We start from the raw sequence: 25,387 nt of genomic DNA, 5'->3' as shown, positions 1-25,387 counted from the left end.
AGGGACTTTAAAGCCCTGTGTAACCCTTCCAATGCTGGTCTAGTAAAAAAAAAAAATGCTGGTTGCATATAATATACTGTAAATAATGTTTTAGAGCAAAGTTGAAATGCAGGGTTATATTCCGCTTTAAGTTATATCATAAATATCCCAGGCATCGGCAGCACATGTCCTGTAGTGTTGTCAAGCAGTCTCCCACACAGGAGAAATGCTGGGAAAAGACTGCACTGCAGGAGGGGAGACCACACTCAGACAGTCTACACTAGCAAGCCACAGTCAGAAGCTGCAGAAGCCAGCAAGTGAGTCAGACTGTCACAGGCTGTGTGACAGTGAGTGAAATATGTCACCGGGAATCTCCAGCACTTAGAATGTCTGTTACTGTATAAAAAAATGTCAAATGTGTACCGACTTGAAAAAAAAGTCATATACTTTCATATAGAGAGGGCATGCTCTACTATAGAACTGTCCCTGTCCTCTGTCAGTGGAGTTGTTCCAGCACTGTACCTAATTCAAATGTGCCACCTTTAGAAACCCTCCTGTCCACAAGTGCTTCAGAAGACGCACACTTACCCATGTGCAGTACGAAGCCGCTTGTCTTTGGAAGTACTCAGGGACAGGAGAGCTTCCAGAGGTGGCAAATTAGAATGAGGTACAGTGCTGGAACAGTTCCACCAAGAGAGGACATGGTAGGTTCTATAGGATCCAGAGCCATCCCTCTACATAAGTGAGTATATAACTTTTTTTAAGATACCAGAGGTGAATATAAATAGTGTTTTTTTTCACTTACCTGGGGCTTCATCCAGCCCCCATAGGTTTGTTGGTCCCTCGCTGTCCTCCTGCTGCTCTTCACTGAGCCGCTGTTTGTCCCAATACAGAATCCATGCGGCTAGGTTGGTTTCCCCTTTATGGCTTGCAGTCATTGCACTATGACTGTGGTAGGATTAGAGTGTGAGCTCCTCTGAGGATAGTCAGTGACATGACTATGTACTCAGTAAAGTGCTGCAGAAGAGGTCAGTGCTATAGAATAATAATATGTTAGGACATTAGACTTTGACTATGGTAGGATTAGAGTGTGATCTCCTCTTAGGACAGTCAGTGACATGACTATGTAGTCTGTAAAATGCTGCAGAAGATGCAAGGGCTATATAAATAATGAAAAAATAATAATGCCCAGGGCTGAATCCCACCCACATCTGTACTTAAAAGTGCGCTTCTGACTCCGCCCCTAAATCCACCCCCTGCCCGTCCAAAATTTGAGGTGTCCTGCTTTTTTGAGCCTTTTTTCCTGCAAAAATTAGAAATTAGGTTGGCAACCCTGGCACAGTGAGTGCCCGCAGCCCGCTCCTCCTAGTGCCGCCCGCCCGCCACCGTGGTCACACAGCCTGGTGCCGCCAGAGGAGACAGACGGAGGAGGAGGACAGACAGGCTGACTGAGCCAGGCCCAGCAGTGTGTGAGTGCTGTGCCGCCCATATCCTCCTCCAGAGGCAGAGCCACTGCCTATATCCTCCTCCTCCACCCAGACCCAGAGACTCAGGTGAGTGAATTGCTGTGCTGCCTGCCAGTAAGATTGCATTTGTGGGGAAAACCTGCTGCCAATAAGATTGCATTTGTGGAGAAATCGACTTTTGCCAATAAGATTGCATTTGTGGGGAAATCTGCTTCCATTAAGATTTCATTTGTGGGTAAATCTGCTGCCAATTCTCATTGCATTTGTGGGAGAAATCTGCTGCCAATAAGATTGCATTTGTGGGGAAATCTGCTTCCATTAAAGAGAATCTGTATTGTTAAAATCGCACAAAAGTAAACATACCAGTGCGTTAGGGGACATCTCCTATTACCCTCTGTCACAATTTCGCCGCTCCCCGCCGCATTAAAAGTGGTTAAAAACAGTTTTAAAAAGTTTGTTTATAAACAAACAAAATGGCCACCAAAACAGGAAGTAGGTTGATGTACAGTATGTCCACACATAGAAAATACATCCATACACAAGCAGGCTGTATACACCCTTCCTTTTGAATCTCAAGAGATCATTTGTGTGTTTCTTTCCCCCCTGAGGGGGGAGTGCATAGCAGAACCACAACACTGAAGAACTTGGCAGCCTTCCAGACACAGGCTGACAAGTCTGACAAGGGAAAGATACATTGATTTATTACAGAGACTGTGATAGTACAAAGTGCTGCAGTAAGCCAGAACACATTAGAATAGCTTTTGGAACTTGTAGGATGATAAAAAAACAGGATGCAATTTTTGTTACGGAGTCTCTTTAAGATTGCATTTGTAGGTAAATCTGCTGCCAATTCTCATTGCATTTGTGGAGAAATCTGCTGCCAATAAGATTGCATTTGTGAGGAAATCGACTTCTGCCATTAAGATTGCATTTGTGGGTAAATCTGCTGCTGCCAATAACATTGCATTTGTGGGGAAATCGACTGCTGCCAATAAGATTGCATTTGTGGGGAAATCGACTTCTGCCAATAAGATTGCATTTGTGGGGAAATCTGCTGCCATTAGGATTGTATTTGTGGGTAAATGTGCTGCCAATTCTCATTGCATTTGTGGAGAAATCTGCTGCCAATAAGATTGCATTTGTGGGGAAATCGACTTCTGCCAATAAGATTGCATTTGTGGGGAAATGTGCTGCCATTAAGATTGCATTTGTGGGTAAATCTTCTGCTGCCAATAACATTGCATTTGTGAGGAAATCTGCTGCCAATAAGATTGCATTTTGTGGTCGGCCGGCCACATGCATACGTAAAGAGGTGGAAGGTGTGGGTGTGATTAGGCAGGACATGGGTGTGGTTACGTGGTTGGGCGTGGTTTATTTAACCACTGCCATAGGCGCCAGAGAAAATCTTGCACCCAGGTGCCAGGCACCCCAGGCTCACCCCTGGGGCCAATTGCCGCCCTGGTGCAGCCAAAGCAATTGCTTCTTTACAACAATCCACAAATAACCACAGAGTTCAGCATACAAGTCTTCTAGTGTAGTAGACTGGATATACAGCACTTTACATAGTTACATAGTTATTTGGGTTGAAAAAACACATACATCCATTGAGTTCAACTTGAGAACAAAGTACAACACCAGCCTGCTCCCTCACATATCTCTGATGATCCAGAGGATCCTGTTGATCCAGAGGAAGGCGAAAAATAACCCTTACAGGGCATGGTCCAATTACCCCCAAAAGGGAAAAAAATTGTTCCCGACTCCAGATGGCAATCAGATAAAATCCCTGGATCAACATCACTGGGCATTACCTAGTAATTGTAGCCATGGATGTCTTTCAATGCAAGGAAAGCATCTAAGCCCCCTTTAAATGCAGGTATAGAATTTGCCATAACTACTTCCTGTGGCAATGCATTCCACATCTTAAAGGGAACCAGAGGCCCCAGGAAAAAGATTCTATACATACCTGGGGCTTCCTCCAGCCCCATACGCACGGATCGCTCCCACGCCACCGTCCTTTGCTGCCTGGATTCGCCGGTACCGGGTCCCGTCATGGTCGCCAGTCGGCCGGCAGACACGGCCAATTGTCCGCGTCACACGGGGCTCCCTCCATATACGTACGCGTGAGGCTGCTTACTGCGCAGCCCCATGCTTACAGATATGGAGGTAGCCCCTGTGATGCGGATAATTGGCCGCGTCCGCTGATCCAGGAAGCGGAGGATGGCGGCGTGGGAGCGATCCAGGCTTATGGGGCTGGAAGAAGCCCCAGGTATGTATAAAAGCTTTTTCTTTTCTTTTTTTTACGTTCCTCTCTGGTTCCCTTTAATCACGCTTACTGTAAAGAACCCTTTCCTAAATCAATGGCTAAAACATTTTTCCACCATGCGTAGATCATGTCCTCTAGTCCTTTGAGAAGGCTGAGGGGCAAAAAGCTCATCCGCCAAGCTATTATATTGCTCTCTGATGTATTTATACATGTTAATAAGATCCCCTCTAAGGCGTCTTTTCTCTAGACTAAATAAACCCAGTTTGTCTAACCTTTCTTGGTAAGTGAGACCTTCCATCCCACGTATCAATTTTGTTGCTCATCTCTGCACCTGCTCTAAAACTGCAATATCTTTCCTGTAATGTGGTTCCCTGAACTGAATTCCATACAGTTGAGTTCAAAATTATTCAATCCCCACTGAAATTGAGTGTTTTGGCCAGTTTGACATTGATTTTGATCATTTCAGTCATCTTGTTTACAATTAAATCAAAGAGGCACTTGTAAGTCAGACAAATATAACACAACATTTATAATGAAATAACCACAAAGGTCTTTTCTGTGCTCACATCATTATCAGTTTTATTCATTCTTAGTACTTAGTACAACATCCTTTTCCAGTTATAACAGCTTTTAAACGTGAAGCATAGCTTGACACAAGTGTCTTGCAGCGATCTTCGGGTATCTTAGCCCATTCTTCATGGGCAAAAGCCTCCAGTTCAGTCACATTCTTAGGCTTGCGCGCTGCAACTGCTTTCTTTAAGTCCCACCAGAGGTTCTCAATCGGATTTAAGTCTGATGACTGCGATGGCCATTCCAAAATGTTCCAGCCTTTAGGCTTCTTTCCCACTAAGACGTTGCGTTAGATGGTACGTTAAGGTCGCATAACGTGCACCTAACGCAACGCATAGTAGGGTAGAAGCTGGACGTCAGAGCGAGCCACGTTAAGCGGCTCTTCATGCGTCCTGTGATGCCGTGATGCGTACTTTTGGATGCATGCGGCATAACATGGTCCAGCCAGCCATTTGCCGCATAGAGCGGCGCGGCGCGGCGCTCCAGGAAGTAAACACTGCACGTCACACCGTGCAGTGAATATTAATTAGCCATGTGCCTGGCCGCGGAGGGGAGACCTCCTCCTCCAACATCACTACGTAGCGTGGATCAGGGGGGTTGGCCCTAGAGCTGCGCAGCTGCACTCGCGGCTATGCGGACTGCGCAGCCGCGGCCACAGTAAGCGGACATTTTCCGAGAGGCAGGAGAGCCCGACCCGGGCCGTGAGGTCGGCAGCCGGCTAATGAGCGGGGGGACCCGGGGGATTGGCACGGAGGGCGCGGACGGCGTCCTCCGTGCCTTAAAAGATGAGGCAGGTGATTAACTTTTTTTCTTAATTTCGCCTCGTAAGTCCTTTAAAGGAGTCATCAGGGAAAATTTATAAAATAGGTGCTACTTTCCGGGGGCTTCCTCCAGCCCCAAGCTCCCAGCATGTCCCTCGCTGCAGCTCTCCCCGCAGCCGTTCGCCGCAGCTCTGTCCCGGTCCCCGGCGATGACGTTAGGGCGACCTCCAGGTCGGCCTGTACTGCACCTGCGCGAGCAGCGCTGTCAATCACCACTGTCACAGGAGCCCTTGTGGCTGACCGCACTTAGCCTTCTAAACGATGCCAGCGCACAGATCGTGCGAACTCTGGTCGCCGTCAATGCGCAGGAACCGTTAGGAATTAGCCGCAGACAACTCAGAAGGGAGCCTGTGAGACACGGGTAATTACAACGTCACCTACTGGTTCAGAGTAAACTGCCACCACCGCGGTTACTATGGGACCGTGGGGCCCACTAACTGACTGACTAATCCTGCGAATAAAACGGTTAAACACACGATATTCTGTCTAGCCAACAACAAACAAACAGTAGCGTATCTTCAGAGACCCGGGATCATTTCTGTGTGTGCTGATAAGCAGGGTAGCGAAACAGTGAATGACTTGGGGAAAGTCGTTTATTCACGCAATATAAATAATTAATATATACAGACAATTATGAAAATCAACAATTAGTAAAACAGTAATAGCCAGTATGAAAAATAAAAGAAGGGAGAAAAATACTTAGTTCCTGGAAAGATGTCCTTATTGTGGGAAGAATCATAAAGTCCTTGGTTTCAAAGTCCAGAGTTCAGAGTTCAGACCAGGTGGATGCCAGCATATCCTCAAGCTGGCACCTGATGAGTTCAAGATCTTTCAGGGTGGAGGACACTGAGTTTGGGTCCTCTGCCATTCTTATGCCCCTGATTCAGTAGGAGGAAGTGAGGGCGGGCCCACACACCCCCTTAGAACATGAGATGAGTCCTGCCCTTGTCCTGGAGACCAGAAATCATGCCTTAACCATATATGGGCTCTATCTCACAGAACCGTACAGGTCAGGGCAGATTTACTAATATTTTCAGGTCTGCCTCGATGTACCCAGCAGTCTGATACCAAACATGAGGGGTGGGACCCCTGTGGTACCATTAGGGCACTGTTGAACTGCCTAACGGGCAGTCTTTACCTCAGAAGGTTCTGAAATGTTCTCAGAACCAACGCCAGGCAGGGCCCTACCTGCTCTGTTAGTTTGGAGGGTCTGCCAGCCTGGCAACACAGAAAATATGATACATATAGCAGTTTATGGAATATGAGAGACCCCTGGGATTTATACCAGGTCATTCCCAGGCAAAGGTTCTTTGAAGTTGGCAGCAGCAAGCCACATGTCGGCTCCCTGCTGGGAAAAGGAGTCGGAGTGTCTGAGTTTCCTCACTCTAAATTGGTTCTGTCATGGTGTTTGTCACCTTATACCTGATGGATGGGCCATCAGCACAGCTTGAAGCCAGGGACTCTCTGGGCCCAGGCTCATTAGCATATCAAAAGGGCCAACCAGCATTTAGGCTGGGGCTCTCTCTCTGCTGAGAAAAGACTGCAGCTGCCCCTACACACTCAACCCGGATTGTACCGTTTTGAAGCGCAATCGATGCAGGGAATCGAGTGCGATTGCTTTTTCTTCACGGTCGTCCAGGACGCGCCTGCGTCCCCGCAATCGTCCGTGACAGCCCTCCCCCTTGTCCGTGGCTTAGCCACTCATCCGCAAGATGTGTGGCGGCGCCGCTAACCTGGCTGACGGGCCTCGAGTTGCCGGTACGGCGGGAAAACCTATTGGAGCCTGTGGCTCGGTTCCCCTGGACCAGTCGCGGTCTGCTACCCTCAGGGTTGACCCAACATGGACCGTTCTGGACAGGGCGTTTGCGCCACTGCAGTCGGACGTGGTGCCTGCCGGGACTGCTGACAACGGGCAGTGGGTTGGTTAGGTCAACAGCCAGCCCACGCAGGGTTCCCCTGCTGAGTGGCTGTGGACCTAAGGGAACCCCGCGGGAATCCCTGGACCTTCCCAGCTCCTGACAGACGGCACATGCCCTGCAGTAGTTTGCTACATCCCTGTTCATCCGGGGCCAATAAAACTGGTTCCGAATACCGGCGAGTGTCTTGCGGACACCCGAGTGCCCTGTCAGAGGATTACCATGTGCGGATTTCAGCACATGTCCCCTGAACGCACTCGGGACCACAAGCCACTTGGTATTCGCGTGGGATCTACCTGTAGGGGGCTGTACAGACTCACTGTACAGTCTCCCACCTTCCCAGTACACCTTGAAAGCGGCCCCGTCTGCGAGGGGCTCAGCGGCTTGCTGCCTGAGCACCTCCAGGCTTGGGTCACTTTGTAGTGCAGCTGAGAATACGGCGCTGTCAGTTTCAGCCAACTGGCTCATGTCACACGAGGCCAGCGGCTGAAAGGTCTCATCCCTGCGGTCAGAGGAGGGGGAGGAGGCCGGAACCCCCTCCACCTGTTCTGAGCCCAGGTTCTGAGCAGTGCAGCTGCGCGGTACTGCTAGCACCGGTACACTGTCAGAATGGCACAGACGGACAGTACTCAAATCATCATTGCATGCAGTAATGATATTGACAGGTATAGACATTTTTTCATTACAGATAGGTTGTACAGTAAACTCAGGTACAGTTACAGCATCATCACAACAGACAGTCTGTACATCAAACTCAGGTGCCTTTGAAGCAGGCACTATTGAACCTGGTACCCTTGAACTGGGCACATTCAACCCACCTCCCCTTGGTGCTCCCCCAAGTGTATAAAGTACCTGGTGGTGGGTGGAGAGTCCGTCTCCTTCCGTGAGCGACAAGGCGGTCGTGGCAGGTTCATAGTAGGACACAAGCTTGCCCAAATCAGTCCCTAGCAACACAGGGACTGGGAGATCCTTCATAACCCCAACAACCCTTTCGTGGACCCCTCCCACTCCCCAATCCAGCTTCACTCTGGCGTGGGCTATGTGGAAAAGGGTGCCCTCTACTCCAGTAAGGGCAAGGGATCGGCTGGAGCTGATGCTCTCCTTTGGCACAAGATGTGAGTGAACTAACGTGATGTCAGCTCCGGTGTCTCGAAATCCGGTGACAACTTTGCCGTTCACTCTAACAAGTTGCTGCTGGTCGGTTCGGTCGCGGATTTCCTTTCCGCGGGCAAACAGGACAAAATCGGATGATCCAGGCTGTGGTTCGCTGGCGGGCTGCCTCTGCTGTGGGTGAGGTGCAGGTGATGCAGATGATCCAGGTGCTGGTGGTGTCTGTCTCCGCTCCGGACAGTCGAATTTCATGTGTCCGGGCTGGCGGCAGTAGTGACAGGTGACCTCTCCAGGCGCTGCAGGCCTGGGTGCAGCAGCTGCGCTGGGTGGCCTCTGTGGCGGACGGCTCACAGGGGCAGGAGGGTCTGCCGAGGTATTGGGCTGACCTCCTCTCCAGCTGGATGGGACAGTTCTGTGGGTATCAGCCACCCGGGTAGTTGCAAAAGTCTCAGCAAGGTCTGCAGCGACAGTGGCTGAAGCCGGCCTGCGTTCTAACACAAACTGTCGTACATCAGCAGGGCAAATGTTCAGAAATTGTTCGAGGACTATCAAGTCCTCCAGGACGCCATAAGACCCTTTGGTGAGGCCTAGCGTCCACTGGCGGAGTGTGGTGAGCAAGCTGCTGGCCACATCTCGGTACGAATCAGAAGACTTTTTCTGCCAGGCCCTGAACTTTTTCTGATAGGCTTCTGGCGTCAGCTGGTACTTAGTAATGATAGCGTCTTTTATAGCATCATAATCATTATCCTTTTCCGCAGGCAATTCTGCGAAAGCATCAAGCGCTTTGTAGCGCAGCAAAGGTGTCAGATGTCTGGCCCACTGGTCTTGGGACAGACGATACTGACGGCATGCTTTTTCAAAAGACCGCAAAAACAAGTCAATGTCAGTGTCTTTTTCAATATTAGCAAATTTAAATTTTGCACTTACGGGTGCTGCAGCTCCTTCAGCAGGGAGGCTGGGCGGTGAACTCCGGATGGCCTGTTGCACCTTTGCCATGTTGAGCTCATGCTGTCGTCTCTCCCGCGCCTCTGCGGCATCCCTCTCCGCGTGGCGTTCAGCAGCAGCAGCAGCAGCAGCAGCTTTGCGTTCTGCAGATTGGCGCTCCCGTTCCTCTCGTGCTTCCATGTACTGCATGTACTTTTCCAGGTCAGTCTCCATCAGCTTTTGTAATGCCTGCTGCATTACCGGGTCAGCACCCATGGACAGTCCAGTACTGGCCAGTTCCGGGCGAGTAATGTCAGAAACTCTGGGATTGGGGTCCATACTGACAGTCTCTGGCGTAACTGTTGCAACAGGGCCCGCAGGATGCTCAACCTCTGTACGCCTAAGATCTTCAGCCTCTGGTTCCCCTTGATTGTCAGATGGGCTGGTATCCACCTCAGCGGACACTCCCGGCTCCCGCAGTTGCTGGGCATCCCATCTGGACAAGTCTGCTATCAGGTCCCGTTTTGTCTTGCGGAGGATGCCAATGCCCCTCTCTTCGCAAAGATTTTCCAGGTCTGCTAGGCACATGTTCTGGTAGTTCCCGGACATTTCCATGCCAAATAAAATAAAACTTTGGGGAAGGGGTACTGGCTACACAGTCTCTCTGTATATATAAAAAATATATTGCCTTCCAGCTACACCAACGAATTAGTTCGTTTCTCGATAGCGCTAGCGCTATCGCAGATACTTTCAGCACAACACAGATCCCAACCGCTGCCTAACACTGTCACAGGAGCCCTTGTGGCTGACCGCACTTAGCCTTCTAAACGATGCCAGCGCACAGATCGTGCGAACTCTGGTCGCCGTCAATGCGCAGGAACCGTTAGGAATTAGCCGCAGACAACTCAGAAGGGAGCCTGTGAGACACGGGTAATTACAACGTCACCTACTGGTTCAGAGTAAACTGCCACCACCGCGGTTACTATGGGACCGTGGGGCCCACTAACTGACTGACTAATCCTGCGAATAAAACGGTTAAACACACGATATTCTGTCTAGCCAACAACAAACAAACAGTAGCGTATCTTCAGAGACCCGGGATCATTTCTGTGTGTGCTGATAAGCAGGGTAGCGAAACAGTGAATGACTTGGGGAAAGTCGTTTATTCACGCAATATAAATAATTAATATATACAGACAATTATGAAAATCAACAATTAGTAAAACAGTAATAGCCAGTATGAAAAATAAAAGAAGGGAGAAAAATACTTAGTTCCTGGAAAGATGTCCTTATTGTGGGAAGAATCATAAAGTCCTTGGTTTCAAAGTCCAGAGTTCAGAGTTCAGACCAGGTGGATGCCAGCATATCCTCAAGCTGGCACCTGATGAGTTCAAGATCTTTCAGGGTGGAGGACACTGAGTTTGGGTCCTCTGCCATTCTTATGCCCCTGATTCAGTAGGAGGAAGTGAGGGCGGGCCCACACACCCCCTTAGAACATGAGATGAGTCCTGCCCTTGTCCTGGAGACCAGAAATCATGCCTTAACCATATATGGGCTCTATCTCACAGAACCGTACAGGTCAGGGCAGATTTACTAATATTTTCAGGTCTGCCTCGATGTACCCAGCAGTCTGATACCAAACATGAGGGGTGGGACCCCTGTGGTACCATTAGGGCACTGTTGAACTGCCTAACGGGCAGTCTTTACCTCAGAAGGTTCTGAAATGTTCTCAGAACCAACGCCAGGCAGGGCCCTACCTGCTCTGTTAGTTTGGAGGGTCTGCCAGCCTGGCAACACAGAAAATATGATACATATAGCAGTTTATGGAATATGAGAGACCCCTGGGATTTATACCAGGTCATTCCCAGGCAAAGGTTCTTTGAAGTTGGCAGCAGCAAGCCACATGTCGGCTCCCTGCTGGGAAAAGGAGTCGGAGTGTCTGAGTTTCCTCACTCTAAATTGGTTCTGTCATGGTGTTTGTCACCTTATACCTGATGGATGGGCCATCAGCACAGCTTGAAGCCAGGGTCTCTCTGGGCCCAGGCTCATTAGCATATCAAAAGGGCCAACCAGCATTTAGGCTGGGGCTCTCTCTCTGCTGAGAAAAGACTGCAGCTGCCCCTACACACTCAACCCGGATTGTACCGCTTTGAAGCGCAATCGATGCAGGGAATCGAGTGCGATTGCTTTTTCTTCACGGTCGTCCAGGACGCGCCTGCGTCCCCGCAATCGTCCGTGACAACCACCACATGGGCCGGAGCGGACTGCGCAGGTGCAGTAGTTCTGCGCTGCGCAGTCGGCTCCGGCCACGTGGCGGTAATTGACAGCGGACTTGGAGGTATGCTTGGGATCATTGTCCTGTTGAAAGGTCCAACGTCTCCCAAGCCTCATGTTTGTAATGGACTGCATCACATTTTCATCCAATATCTCCTGGTACTGAAGAGAATTCATGGTACCTTGCACACGCTGAAGCTTCCCTGTACCTGCAGAAGCAAAACAGCCCCAAAGCATGATTGAGCCCCCCACCATGCTTCACAGTAGGCAAGGTGTTCTTTTCTCCAAAAACGATCCCAAAACTTTTGTGGTAGTGTTCTGTGGACTGATGAAACAATATTAGAACTGTTTGGGCCCATGGATCAATGCTATGTTTGGAGGAGAAAGAACAAGATCTATGAAGAAAAGAACACCTTGCCTACTGTGAAGCATGGCGGGGGAGTCAATCATGCTTTGGGGCTGTTTTGCTTCTGCAGGTACAGGGAAGCTTCAGCGTGTGCAAGGTACCATGACTTCTCTTCAGTACCTGGAGATATTGGATGAAAATGCGATGCAGTTTGTCACACACCTGAGGCTTGGGAGACGTTGGACCTTTCAACAGGAGAATGATCCCAAGCATACCTCCAAGTCCACTAGATCATGGTTGCAGATTAAAGGCTGGAATATTTTGGAGTGGCCATTGCAGTCACCAGACTTAAATCCGATTGAGAACCTCTGGTGAGACTTAAAGAAAGCAGTTGCAGCACGCAAGCCTAAGAATGTGGCTGAACTGGAGGATTATGCCCATGAAGAATGGGCTAAGATACCTGTAGATCGCTGCAAGACACTTGTGTCAAGCTATGCTTCACGTTTAACTGCTTTTATAACTGGAAAAGGATGTTGTACTAAGTACTAAGAATTAATGTCACTTTGGGGTTGAATAAAACTCATAATGATGTGAGCACAGAATTGAGGTTGAATAATTTTGAACACAACTGTATTCCAGATGTGGCCTTACTAGAGCGTTAAACAGGGGCAATATTATGCTAGCATCTCGAATTTTTATTCCCCTTTTAATGCATCCCAAAATTTTATTAGCTTTAGCTGCAGTGGCTTGGCATTGAATATGATTATTTAACTTTATGCAGCAAATTATTTTCAAAAATGAGTATTAATGGTTAGACACTTAAAAAAAAAAACACAAAACAACAAAAAAAGCTCCCAACAGCTGCTCACAGTATAATAAAAGTAACAAGGAAACAAAAAGATAGAGTTTTGTTGTATGCAATAAATAATTCTGTTTTGTTTTCTTCTGTTACAGCGGTTGTTACACGTTCCAAAAGAACTTCCAAGAAAACAGACATCATGCCTGATTCCATCCATGGTGACCAGGAACCAGTCAAAGAGCAGAAAGTGACAGATGACAGATTAGTGACATCAGATGAACAGGGTGACAGCAGCAATGAGTCAGAGTACAACCCCTCTAATGATGAGCTGGACTCCCACTCTGACACAGAGGAGCAAGAGCAAAAGACAACATCCAAAGGAAAGCCAAAGTTCTCCTGCAATAAGTGTGGGGAACACTTCATGTATAAATCTTTTCTAACGATCCACCAGAGGCTTCATACAGGAGAGCGGCCTTATGAATGTCCAGAGTGTGGGAAGCGTTTCACTCGAAAACAAACTCTTCAGAGTCATCAGAGTATCCACACTGGGGTGAAGCCACTTCACTGTGAAGAGTGTGGGAAGGGATTTAACAATAATTCATCCCTTATAGCCCACCAGAGGCTTCATACGGGAGAGCGGCCTTATGAGTGTTCAGAGTGTGGGAAACGTTTCATTCGAAAACAACATCTTCAGATTCATCAGAGTATCCACACTGGGGTGAAGCCACTTCGCTGTGATGAGTGTGGAAAGGGATTTCATACTAAATACGCATTTTTAACTCACCAGAGATCTCATACAGGAGAAAGGCCTTTCCAGTGTACAGAGTGTGAGAAGAGTTATACTACAAATCACATGCTCCGTACACATAAACTGTCCCACATGGAAGTCAAACTATTTTCATGTTCTGAGTGCTCAAAAAGCTTCCCCACCAGAGGCCAACTACAAGCCCACCACCTTGACCACACCGGAGAGAAGCTGCATATACATGAGAGAAGTCACACAGGAGAGAAATATTTTGAGTGCCGTGAATGTGGGAAGAGGTTTTCCACTAAGTCTCAGCTTCATAAACATGAGAGAAGTCACACGGGAGAGAAACCATTTGAGTGCCGTGAATGTGGGAAGGGGTTTTCTACTACGTCTGGTCTTCATATACATAAGAGAAGTCACACGGGAGAGAAACCATTTGAGTGCCTTGAATGTGGGAAGGGGTTTTCTACTACGTCTGGTCTTCATAGACATGAGAGAACTCACACAGGAGAGAAACCATTTGAGTGCCGCGAATGTGGGAAGGGGTTTACCACTAAGTCTGAGCTTCATGTACATGAGAGAATTCACACAGGAGAGAAACCGTTTGAGTGCCGTGAATGTGGGAAGGGGTTTTCCGTTAAGTCTCATCTTCATCAACATGAGAGAAGTCACACAGGAGAGAGACCATTTCAGTGCCGTGAATGTGGGAAGGGGTTTTCTACTAAGCCTAATCTGCATGTACATGAGAGAAGTCACACAGGAGAGACCCCGTTTGAGTGCCGTGAATGTGGGAAGGGGTTTTCCACTAAGGCTGAGCTTCAGGTACATGGGAGAATTCACACAGGAGAGAAACCGTTTGAGTGCCATGAATGTGGGAAAACGTTTTCCTGGAAGTCTGTGCTTCTTAGACATAAGAGAAGTCACACAGGAGAGAAACGGTTTGAATGCCTGGAATGTGGGAAGCGGTTTTCCATTAAGTTTGAGCTTCTTAATCATGAGAGAAGTCACACAGGAGAGAAACCGTTTGAGTGCCGTGAATGTGGGAAGGGGTTTTCCACTAAGCCTGGTCTTCAGCATCATGAGAGAATTCACACAGGAGAGAAGCCATTTGAGTGCCGTGAATGTGGGAAAAAGTTCATTTTCAAGTCTAAACTTCATAGACACGAGAGAAGTCACACGGGAGAGAAACCGTTTGAGTGCCATGAATGTGGGAAGGGGTTTTCCACTAAGTCTGAGTTTCATAAACATGAGAGAAGTCACACGGGAGAGTAACCGTTACCTGTACAGAACGTGAGAAATGTCTGCAAAAGGCACATTGGCAACACATATGCTCGTTCACTGTGGTCACAAAACTTCTCAAGCAAGACTTATTTATCACCTAGTTAATAAAAATAACCTTTCAGCACATTTACAAGCAAAATAATCACTCAAAGTAAGTTGTTCCTGATTATCTTCATTTCAATATACTTTTTTTCCCCTTAATTTTATTATATTTTTGCTCTTTCAGAGCTTAAAAATGTAACATAAATAAGGTGAAAACAGAGGAAAGCAGGTGAAAAAGCTTTGTGAATCAAGCCCTATATAAGCAAAATATTATCTAACAGTAGAGGAAGGGAGATCAGCACTCAGGCGATGATCAAAATATATGCACGATGATACAATTCTATGCACGAAGGTGCCCACCCAATTCTAGACACCAATATTATCTAACAGGGTCCTTATGGATAGACTTTCGGACTCAGGTAGAATATCGGAATGTTGTGAATATACCGCCTATTTAGTAGCTTTGTCTAAAACTCACAGTGTGACGTGATGAATAGAATTGTAGAATGTATGAAAAGATGAAGTGCTCTTTCTTCAAACAACAGATAAATGGATAAGACAAAAAGACAAAGAACATTTATATTGTGCTTTACTCGTGTCGGACTCAAAGCACCAGAGCTGCAGCCACTAGGGCGCGCTCTATAGGCAGAAGAGGAGTCTTGCCCATGGCCTTCTACTGAATAGGTGCAGCTTACTGAGCAGGAAGAGCTGAGATTCAAACCCAGGTCTCCTGTGCCAGAACCCTTAACCAGTACACTATCCGGCCACTTTATATGATAGCATTCTTGAGTTTTGTTAATGTCTTCTTGAACTTCTTTTTGTACTGTTTATATTGTCAAATTGTCCAAGATTTGCCAGTTAAACTTGCATGCAATTTTTTGTATCTATGCATAACATGTCTATTTGTATTGTTTTTGCATTGGACTAATAAAGCCTTTTAATGTGACAAAAAGAGTCTGGGCTGTTGAAATAAAATGGGGAGAGAAAATAATGGGGAAAAAAAACCTGTTGTCTTTGATAGACACTTGGGCCCTTATCCAATTCACTTTTCCTTCTAAGTTTGCTCCTAGACGAACCGGTGAAACACGCTAGCGGTAATCACCGGTATTTTGCGGTTTTAAGCGTGAACGGAGCCTAACTGGAATTTTGGACTGAATGACAAAGCCCTTAAATGTCTCATACAATCATCAGAAGTTGAAATAGTGAGGCCGAGCATATAGCCTGACGCATTTCATGAAAAACAAAGCTTCATTTCTTTAGAAGTTGCTCGTCTATTGACAAGCAAATAATTGTTTCCTAAAACATAAAAATACAGCACTGTCAGTCCAGTCCAGAGAAGATCCAGGATTGCCATGCACCAAGTTGGAAGGGGGGAGGATAGGTAGGAAAGGAGGGGGATGGGGAGGGGGAGAAGGAAAAGGAGGAGGAGAGGGGGAGGGAAGGGAGGGCAGGGAAAAAAAAAGAGATTGAATTGTGGTAGGGTAGGGATTAGATTGTGAGCTCCTCTGTGGAACAGTTATGTGACAAAACAGTATAATCTGTGCAGCACTGCGGAATGTGTCAGTGCTATATACATATTAAATAATAATAATACTATTGTAATAATAACTTGTTATTTGAATGGAATGAAGAATGCTATGCCAGACATGTGTTCACCAATCCATCACTGTTTGGCTTAAACTCAGGACCTTCTAACTGAAACCCTTTCTGATGTAGAAATCTATAGAAAGATTAATATTGTTATCTACAATTTATGTTCTCACTCGTAACAATCATATCTTCAATCATAGCCATCATGTTTTCCAGATTGGTCCCAATCAAATACTTCTGAGGTTCATATCTGAATTATAACAGGTAGAAAACATAGTATTTTACTCTCCTTTTCCTCATGATGACAGTAATCTTGTCATCAAATATGCCATTATTTTTATCATTTTTTTTATAATTAAATCTATAAATGGTATTACTTGTAACTAGATGTTCTCTAATATGCCTATCCATTTGTGCTTTGCTGTTGTGTGTTGCGTTCCTTATAACAAAATCAACACAGAGGCCATATGCAATTCACTTTTCTTCCTTTGGTTTCTCCAAGTTGATATTTTCACACTTTGTCAATAAAATGCATTTTAAACCTCCAGCAAGCAAGAAAATACACAAAAACATTTTGATAGTACTTTTACCGCTACTTTTTCAGTTGTGAAATGCTGAAACGTTTTTTTTAAAGAGAAGATGAAAAATGAAAAAAATATCACCAAGCAGAAAACTCAGGTGAAAAAGTGAATTGCATATATGGGTCAGGATGTCATTTATGGGAAGAAATTCCCTTTGTACTATCACTCAAGACCATATGCTGTTACCTCATAACCATAGTTCCTCTAGGCCTACATAAACTCTAACCCTAATACTTTCTTATAACATTTTTAAAACTAACAATCTCATACATTTAAGAAGCAGTAGAGGGTTGTACCGTACATTAAAGTAAGTGTTTACCACTTAAAAAATGAAAAAGTCAGATACTCACCTAAGGAGAGGGAAGGCTCGGTCCTAATGAGCCTTCCCTCTCCTCTCCCGGTGTCCGGTCCCACGCAGGATCCCCCGTAGCAGTATTCGACCAGTTCGGTCAAATACTGCCACTTCCGCAGCCGAAGGGATGTTTCGGAAGCCTTCGGGAGCATTCGGGCTCCCGAAGACGGGCCACTCCATACTACGCATGCGCGAGCGTCATCTATGATGCAATCGCGCGTGCGTAGTATGGAGCAGCCCGTCTTCGAAAGCCCGAGTGCTCCCGAAGACCTCCGAAGTCCCTGCGGCGGCGGACGCGAACGGGGGAGCCAGCGCAGCACCGAGGGCACCGGGAGAGGAGAGGGAAGGCTCATTAGGACCGAGCCTTCCCTCTCCTTAGGTGAGTATCTGACGTTTTTATTTTTTAAGCGGTACCCATTGGCTTTAAACATACATTAAACAGAAAAATAAAGATCGTGCTTCAAATGTGTCAAATATGTGTTTTTGTCTAGACATCTTAGATTTCACATCTCTGGCATAATTTATCTTCTGTATCAAAAATGTTAAATTAGTGTAATCCAGTTCACAAGAACAACTGTCCTTAATTATCTTCATGCCTAAGCACTTTCATTCCTCGCGCAACCAAAATAGACCTCACACCCAGACTAGGGAACTTGCATTATCATCTGTGTTATACTCCAGACTAGTTCCAGGGTGCTGAGACCACGGACCTCGCACCCAAGACTAGGGAACTGTATTATCATCTGTGTTATACTCCAGACTAGTTCCAGGGTGCAGAGACCACGGACCTTACACCCAAGACTAGGGAACTTGTGCGATCATTCTGTTATACATCAGACTAGTTCCAGGGTGTAGAGACCAAGGACCTCACACCCAGACTAGGCATTGTTTGATATCTGTTATGACTTTCTGCTTTCCTGACTATCCCTCTGATCTCTGATTCGGTACCTCGCATATCTGATTCTCTGTTGCCAAACCCTGCTAGCCTTGGATACCGAATCAGCCTTCTGTCTATGTACTTTATCTGACCGTGTGTTGCCGACCTGGCTTGCCCGACCTCGAGAGCTATCTCTCCCATTAAGAGATAGTCTCCAGATCAGACAGTGACATCCACCTTCAGGTGTCACTCTCCTTCTGGTCCTTCCTACCTCCAGCCTGACTCCACCGCTTGGAGAGTATCAGGCTGCTGGAAGGTTTCTGTGTCCTCAAGTGCAGTATTGCTACACTGCCTTTGATCACCTGCTCAGCAGGTGCATTACTCAAAGTATTACTGTTACACCAAACACTCACATACCATAGGTGTCCAGAGGTTAGCAATATTTCTGTATTATCGGTGATTCTGCAGATCATTAATAATCAGGTATATATCTGCATTCTTGGTGATACTGCAGATCACCAATAATCAGATTCTCTCTGCGTGCTGACACCAATCGTTACAAAACCCTTGTCTCCCATGTCAAAGGCAGTGCCCTTAACCAGTCCTCGAACCAGCAACATCTATCTCTTCACTGATGGAAGCACATCATCCTTCCTTCATCTTTATTGGCTCATTTGCTTGTGCTTTGTAACTTTGTTCATCTCCTTCCTTTCATAATTAGATCATTGGAGATATGAGTTATGACAAGATATGCAGTATTATTACTCTTGTCTTAAGAAATTACCTTTGACTTTGTTCAACTTCATTGAAAAAACATAGGGCTTGATTCACTAAGACAAATAGCATGCCTTATCCGAGTTACTTAACACACCTTATCAGAGATAACATACCTTATCAAAGTTAACACGCTATCACGCTGGTGCGTGACGAGATAACAGGTACAGATAATGCAATACAGTATGAGGTCTAGACCAGTCAGTACTTGTGCACAAATATTAAGTCGAGGTACAAAATCTTTAGGCGTAATCGTAGTCAATAACAAGCAGGGTCAGTAACGGTATCAGATTGCTGTCAGTTTGCAGGGATATCCCAATAGCGTAGTCAAAAGTCAGGCCAAGTCAGTAACAGAAATGAGATGGCTGACGTACAAAATGATGAGACTAGAGCAGGATCAGAAGACAGGCAGGAAATTGGTACACAGATAATCAAACAATAACAATACTGTATAATACCCAGAGGATATTACGAGAAATTACAAATTACAGCTATCAATATTAACCAACAAGACGTGACTAACTGGAGTACATATATATGGCGAGAATCACCATATATGATGTATCTCAAGAAGCTTACTAGCTATGGCCCAGAACCAGCGAACTGATTAGTATCAAGGCCAGTGAGCAACTGAAGCTCCTGGCCTTATATACTGTGCAGATGACTCCAGTGTGCAGCCTCCCGGGAGGTGTGACTGATGTCCTCACTGCTGACTCTTGGGCATCTGCCTCCTGAGACTATAAAGTCCGCCTGATCTCGCACGCGACCGTTCAGTCGCATCGCGCACGCGTGAAGGATGAAGCTCAGCTGCAGGGACGCTAGATGGAGGTGAAACAACAGACTGCGCGCGCGAGCGGGTACCAGCCGACATGCCACGATGGACGCCACGGGCTGACAGGTAAGTTTGTTACACACGCTTTATCAAAGTTATTAGAGTAGCACTACAAACTTATGCCTGCTAATTGGCAATGATGAGAGCTCCACTCGTCCTGCCCTGAGCCCCTGCGGATTTGTAGTGCTCGCTATGCTACTCTGATAAGGCATGTTAATGTTGATAAGGCGTGTTAACTTTGATAAGGCATGTTATTTCTGATAAGGAGTCTTAACTCGGATATGGCATGCTATTTGTCTTAGTGAATCAAGCCCATAGAATCCCATTTAGATTTGTGTATATTTTGAGTCTAAATAAAGTCTCAGCTTCTGCTATTGTAATACTTACCCTTAGTCCATCTTATTTACATAATACATGTAAGTTTTATAACCTTAGATAAATTTAATAAAATGTATTCCATGTCATCTCACTAATATTATAAATGCGAAAGTTGGGCTGTTTGGATGTTTGTTACTCAATCACGCAACAATGGCTGAACTGGATTTGAATGAATTTTGGCACACACATAGTACATTACCTGGAATAACATACAAGACACTTTTTATCCCCATAACCAAAAAGTGGGCAGAGACAAATACAAATTTCCCCTGGAAATGTAAACTGCAGCCATTCTTATAGTGTTAATGGTGGGGTTCTCAAACTTTGCACAGTTGGATGCTGGGTGCCATTCTTGCACTGTTAAAGGGAACCAGAGAGGAACGTAAAAAAAAAAAAGAAAAAGCTGTTATATACATACCTGGTGCTTCTTCCAGCCCCATAAGCCTGGATCGCTCCCACGCCGCCATCCTCCGCTTCCTGGATCGGCGGTACCGGGTCCCGTCACTTCCGGCGGACGCGGCCAATTGTCTGCATCACAGGGGCTCCCTCCATACCCGTACGCATGCGGCTGCGCAGTAAGCAACCTCACGCGTACGTATATGGAGGGAGCCCCGTGTGATGCGGACAATTGGCCGCGTCTGCCGGCTGACTGGCCGACTGGCGGCCATGACGGGACCTGGTACCAGCGGATCCAGGCAGCAAAGGACGGCGGCGTGGGAGCGATCCGTGCGTATGGGGCTGGAGGAAGCCCCAGGTATGTATAGAATCTTTTTCCTGGGGCCTCTGGTTCCCTTTAATGGCACAAGCCTCAAACCTTGTACAGTTGGTCACTGGGTGACTGTGGCTCAAATTCAGAAAAGGGGGTGGAGCCCAAAACAGCCAATCAGATTTGTTTAATTTCAATGCAAGTAATTGATGCCAAAGACCGCAAAACTCACAAACTTGGCTGTTGAGTAATTGAATACTTGTGTGTTAGGGTTAGAAAAAGTAGGCACAGCCAACACCAGCCAAATACATACCCGGGCAACGCCGGGTCATCAGTAAGCAGAGACAAATACAAATTTCACTGGCAAAATGTAAACTGCAGCCATTCTTACACTGTTAATGGTAGGGTTCTCAAACTTTGTACAGTTGGCTGCTGGGTGACTGGTATTAATATTCAAAAAAGTGGGTGGAGCCTACAAAAGCCAATCAAAATTCACCTATTGACTTTGAAGAGGAATATTTCACTGCTGCCATTCTTGCACTGTTAATGGCACGAGCCTCAAACCTGGTACAGTTGGTCATTGGATGACTGGGGTTCAAATTCAGAAAAGGGAGTGGAGCCACAGCCAATCAGATACGTTTCATTTCAATGTAAATTATTGATGCTAAAGACCGCAAAGCAAAAAAACTAGGTCATTGAGTAATTGTGTGTTAGGGTTAGAAAAAGTGGGCTCAGCCAACGCTAGCCAAATACATACCGAGGCCAACGCCGGGTCATCAGTGGGTAGAGTCATATACAAATTTCATCAAGCCACATCCCAGTGCTGTGGACAGTAGACCAGAGCTGTACGCAGCAGAGGAAATGGTGTGAGAGAGGCACAGCGAATAATACATGCTTCACAGTGCTGGAGGTTTCGGAGGGGGGTGGCACATATATCCTGGCACCTATACCTGATTAACCTATACTGGAGCAACTGTACCTGGCTAACCTCTACTGGGTCAATTATACCTGGCTAACCTCTACTGGGGCAACTATACCTGGCTAACCTATACTGGGGCAACTATACCTGGCTAACCTATACTGAGGCTACTATGCCTGGCTAACTTCTACTGGGGCTACTATGCCTGGCTAACCTATACTGAGGCAACTATACCTGGCTAATCTATACTGGGGCAACTATACCTGGCTAACCTATACTGGGGCAACTATACCTGACTAACCTATACTGGGGAAACTATACCTGACTAACCTATACTGGGGCTACTATACCTGGCTAACCTATACTGGGGCTACTATGCCTGGCTAACTTCTACTGGGGCTACTATGCCTGGCTAACCTATACTGAGGCAACTATACCTGGCTAACCTATACTGGGGCTACTATACCTGGCTAACCTATACTGGTGCTACTATACCTGGCTAACCTATACTGAGGCAACTATACCTGGCTAACCTATACTGGGGCAAGTATACCTGGCTAACCTATACTGGGGCTACTATACCTGGCTAACCTATACTGGGGCAACTATACCTGACTAACCTATACTGGGGCTACTATACCTGGCTAACCTATACTGGGGCAACTATACCTGACTAACCTATACTGGGGCTACTATACCTGACTAACCTATACTGGGGCTACTATACCTGGCTAACCTATACTGGGGCAACTATACCTGACTAACCTATACTGGGGCTACTATACCTGACTAACCTATACTGGGGCTACTATACCTGGCTAACCTATACTGGGGCAACTATACCTGACTAACCTATACTGGGGCTACTATACCTGGCTAACCTATACTGGGGCTACTATACCTGGCTAACCTATACTGGGGAAACTATACCTGACTAACCTATACTGGGGCTACTATACCTGGCTAACCTATACTGGGGCAACTATACCTGGCTAACCTATACTGGGGAAACTATACCTGACTAACCTATACTGGGGCTACTATACCTGGCTAACCTATACTGGGGCTACTATACCTGGCTAACCTATACTGGGGCTACTATACCTGGCTAACCTATACTGGGGAAACTATACCTGACTAACCTATACTGGGGCTACTATACCTGGCTAACCTATACTGGGGCTACTATACCTGGCTAACCTATACTGGGGCAAGTATACCTGGCTAACCTATACTGGTGCTACTATACCTGGCTAACCTCTACTGGGGCAACTATACCTGGCTAACCTATACTGGGGAAACTATACCTGACTAACCTATACTGGGGCTACTATACCTGGCTAACCTCTACTGGGGCAACTATACCTGGCTAACCTATACTGGGGAAACTATACCTGACTAACCTATACTGGGGCTACTATACCTGGCTAACCTATACTGGGGCTACTATACCTGGCTAACCTATACTGGGGCTACTATACCTGGCTAACCTATACTGGGGAAACTATACCTGACTAACCTATACTGGGGCTACTATACCTGGCTAACCTCTACTGGGGCAACTATACCTGGCTAACCTATACTGGGGAAACTATACCTGACTAACCTATACTGGGGCTACTATACCTGGCTAACCTATACTGGGGCTACTATGCCTGGCTAACCTATACTGGGGCTACTATACCTGGCTAACCTATACTGAGGCAACTATACCTGGCTAATCTATACTGGGGCTACTATACCTGGCTAACCTCTACTGGGGCAAGTATACCTGGCTAACCTATACTGGGGCAACTATACCTGGCTAACCTATACTTGGGCAACTTTACCTGGCTAACCTATACTGGCTCAACCATACCTGGCTAACCTATACTGGGGTATTCCAATACCAGCTTGAAATCGATCTCTTTCTAAATGAAAAGCAGATCAGAGAGGCTGGTAAATTTTATTAATTTTACTGGCTATATCAACTGAAATACTGGCTATTTTTCCATACCAAATGCAGACAGAGCTCTGTCTTGAGTATGATACTGAGGGGGGGGGGGGGGGGGGGGGGATGGGCTTTGAGAGACTTCTGATTTTTTTGTTTGGTGTAGGGGCAGGGTGGGGGGGTTGTATACTGTCTTTATGCTTCACTATATATTGCTTCGTACGAAGGCTTAATTGGCTGATACATGTAAAGCACTAGTTGTAGCACTGTATATAATCATTAGCACCTCTGTCTATCAGGGCCGGTTTAAGCAACAATGGGGCCCCAGGGCAAAATAAACCCGAACAAAAATCGGCATTAAGGGAACCTTTTTTGCAGCTGGTATAGTCAGGGTGTGAAGTCCCAATTGGTCGGAGCTCCACATTCTGGCTACCCCAGCCTGCATGGGGGACAAGGGGTTCAAAAGTTTCAGGAGGGGGGACCCCACATAATTTTTTTTTTAAAAATTCCCACACTCTAAACATAAAAAAAAAATTGGGAAAATAGGATAAAATGCTAGGGATCTTCATACAGCCATATTGCGGCTGTATAGCGATCCCTGGCCAAAGCGCTGCGGCTGCGTATGGACCCCCTGGAAACCCCGTCAGGAAATGTATTGCTCTTTCTTTTGATGCATGTAAAATTACACTACTGTAGGTACTAAAAGTGACATTTACCGCTTTTAAAAGTATACTTTTTTCCTTCGAAACTTTAAAATCTATTTTCTCAAAAACTATAAGGTCTTTTTGAAAAATTGTTTTTTCCTATTATTCCCAATGATCTCCTTAACATATCCTGCCAATTTAGGGTTTCTAGCATTTAAGGTGGATTTGCTATTAACCATTAAAGTCGGCAGGTTTTTAAATGTGTATTTTTTTTCCTTTGAAACTTTAAAATCGATTTTCTCAAAAACTATAAGGTCTTTTTGAAAAATGTTTTTTCCTCTTGTAGCCACTGGGGGCCCCTACAAGCTCTGGGGCCCTGGGGCAATTGCCCCCTTTGCCTCTATGGTAGCGCCGGCCCTGCTGTCTATCCATCTTTACCACAGATCTGTCAGTCCTGATTCACCATCAGTTCTGAAATTGTACAGATATCGATTTTTCTAATAGTGTGTGACTGAACAATTTTGAGACAATGCGAGGGTGTATATAGCATAGAGCAGGGCTTTTCAACCCTGTCCTTAAGTACCACCAACAGTACATGTTTTGTGGGAATCCACAGAGGCAGTTCATCAGCTCTGCTGAGACCCTAATTACCTCACCTGGTTTTACTTGAGGACAGGGTTGAAAAGCCCTGTCCTAGAGGTCTGAACATCGGCACATTTGGGCTCTCATACAAGCTCACTGTTTGCATGTTGAATAACCTATATAATTCCACATGACTTCCTGTATGTACTATGCATGTACCCAGACCTATTGATTTGGCCAGACCACACTATTAATCCATTTAAAAGACAGCAAGCAATGGGCACCGCTCCCAGCACTGTTATCCAATATAGAATAAATCAAGCAAACAAACGGCAGATCTAAGCGTAGACCTTTTATTTGTAAAACACAGCATAGGCCATAAAAGAGGGGTAATAAAAACCATACAGGCCCAAGACCTGGGAACCCCGACAAAGATCTGCGCGTGTATGCTGGTCTACAACTAATAAGACAGTAAAGGCGTCACCTGTCTCCTTCCCCTTTTCTATGGCCTATGCTGTGTTTCACAAATGGTACTTCACACCATTTATTTGCTTGTTTTATTCTATATTGGATTCCTGGATGTTATACCTGGGATAAGACTGAGGGGGGGTCCTGCTGAGCTTAAGCTGCAGGGGGAACGCACATGGGGGACCCAGGTGAGGGAGGGGGGGTTCTGCTGAGCT

The 25,387-nt window shown here is 46.3% G+C and overlaps 1 pseudogene; it reads left to right on the top strand.

The window, feature by feature from the left end:
• The first annotated feature begins 205 nt into the window (after positions 1-205).
• The window catches only part of LOC137536831 (zinc finger protein 850-like), a 73,983-nt pseudogene continuing 48,801 nt past the window's right edge, over positions 206-25,387 (top strand).

The sequence above is a fragment of the Hyperolius riggenbachi genome, chromosome 10, assembly GCF_040937935.1.
Source record: "Hyperolius riggenbachi isolate aHypRig1 chromosome 10, aHypRig1.pri, whole genome shotgun sequence".
In the NCBI taxonomy this organism is placed as follows: Eukaryota; Metazoa; Chordata; class Amphibia; order Anura; family Hyperoliidae; genus Hyperolius; species Hyperolius riggenbachi.
This window is presented reverse-complemented; position numbering and strand designations above follow the sequence as displayed.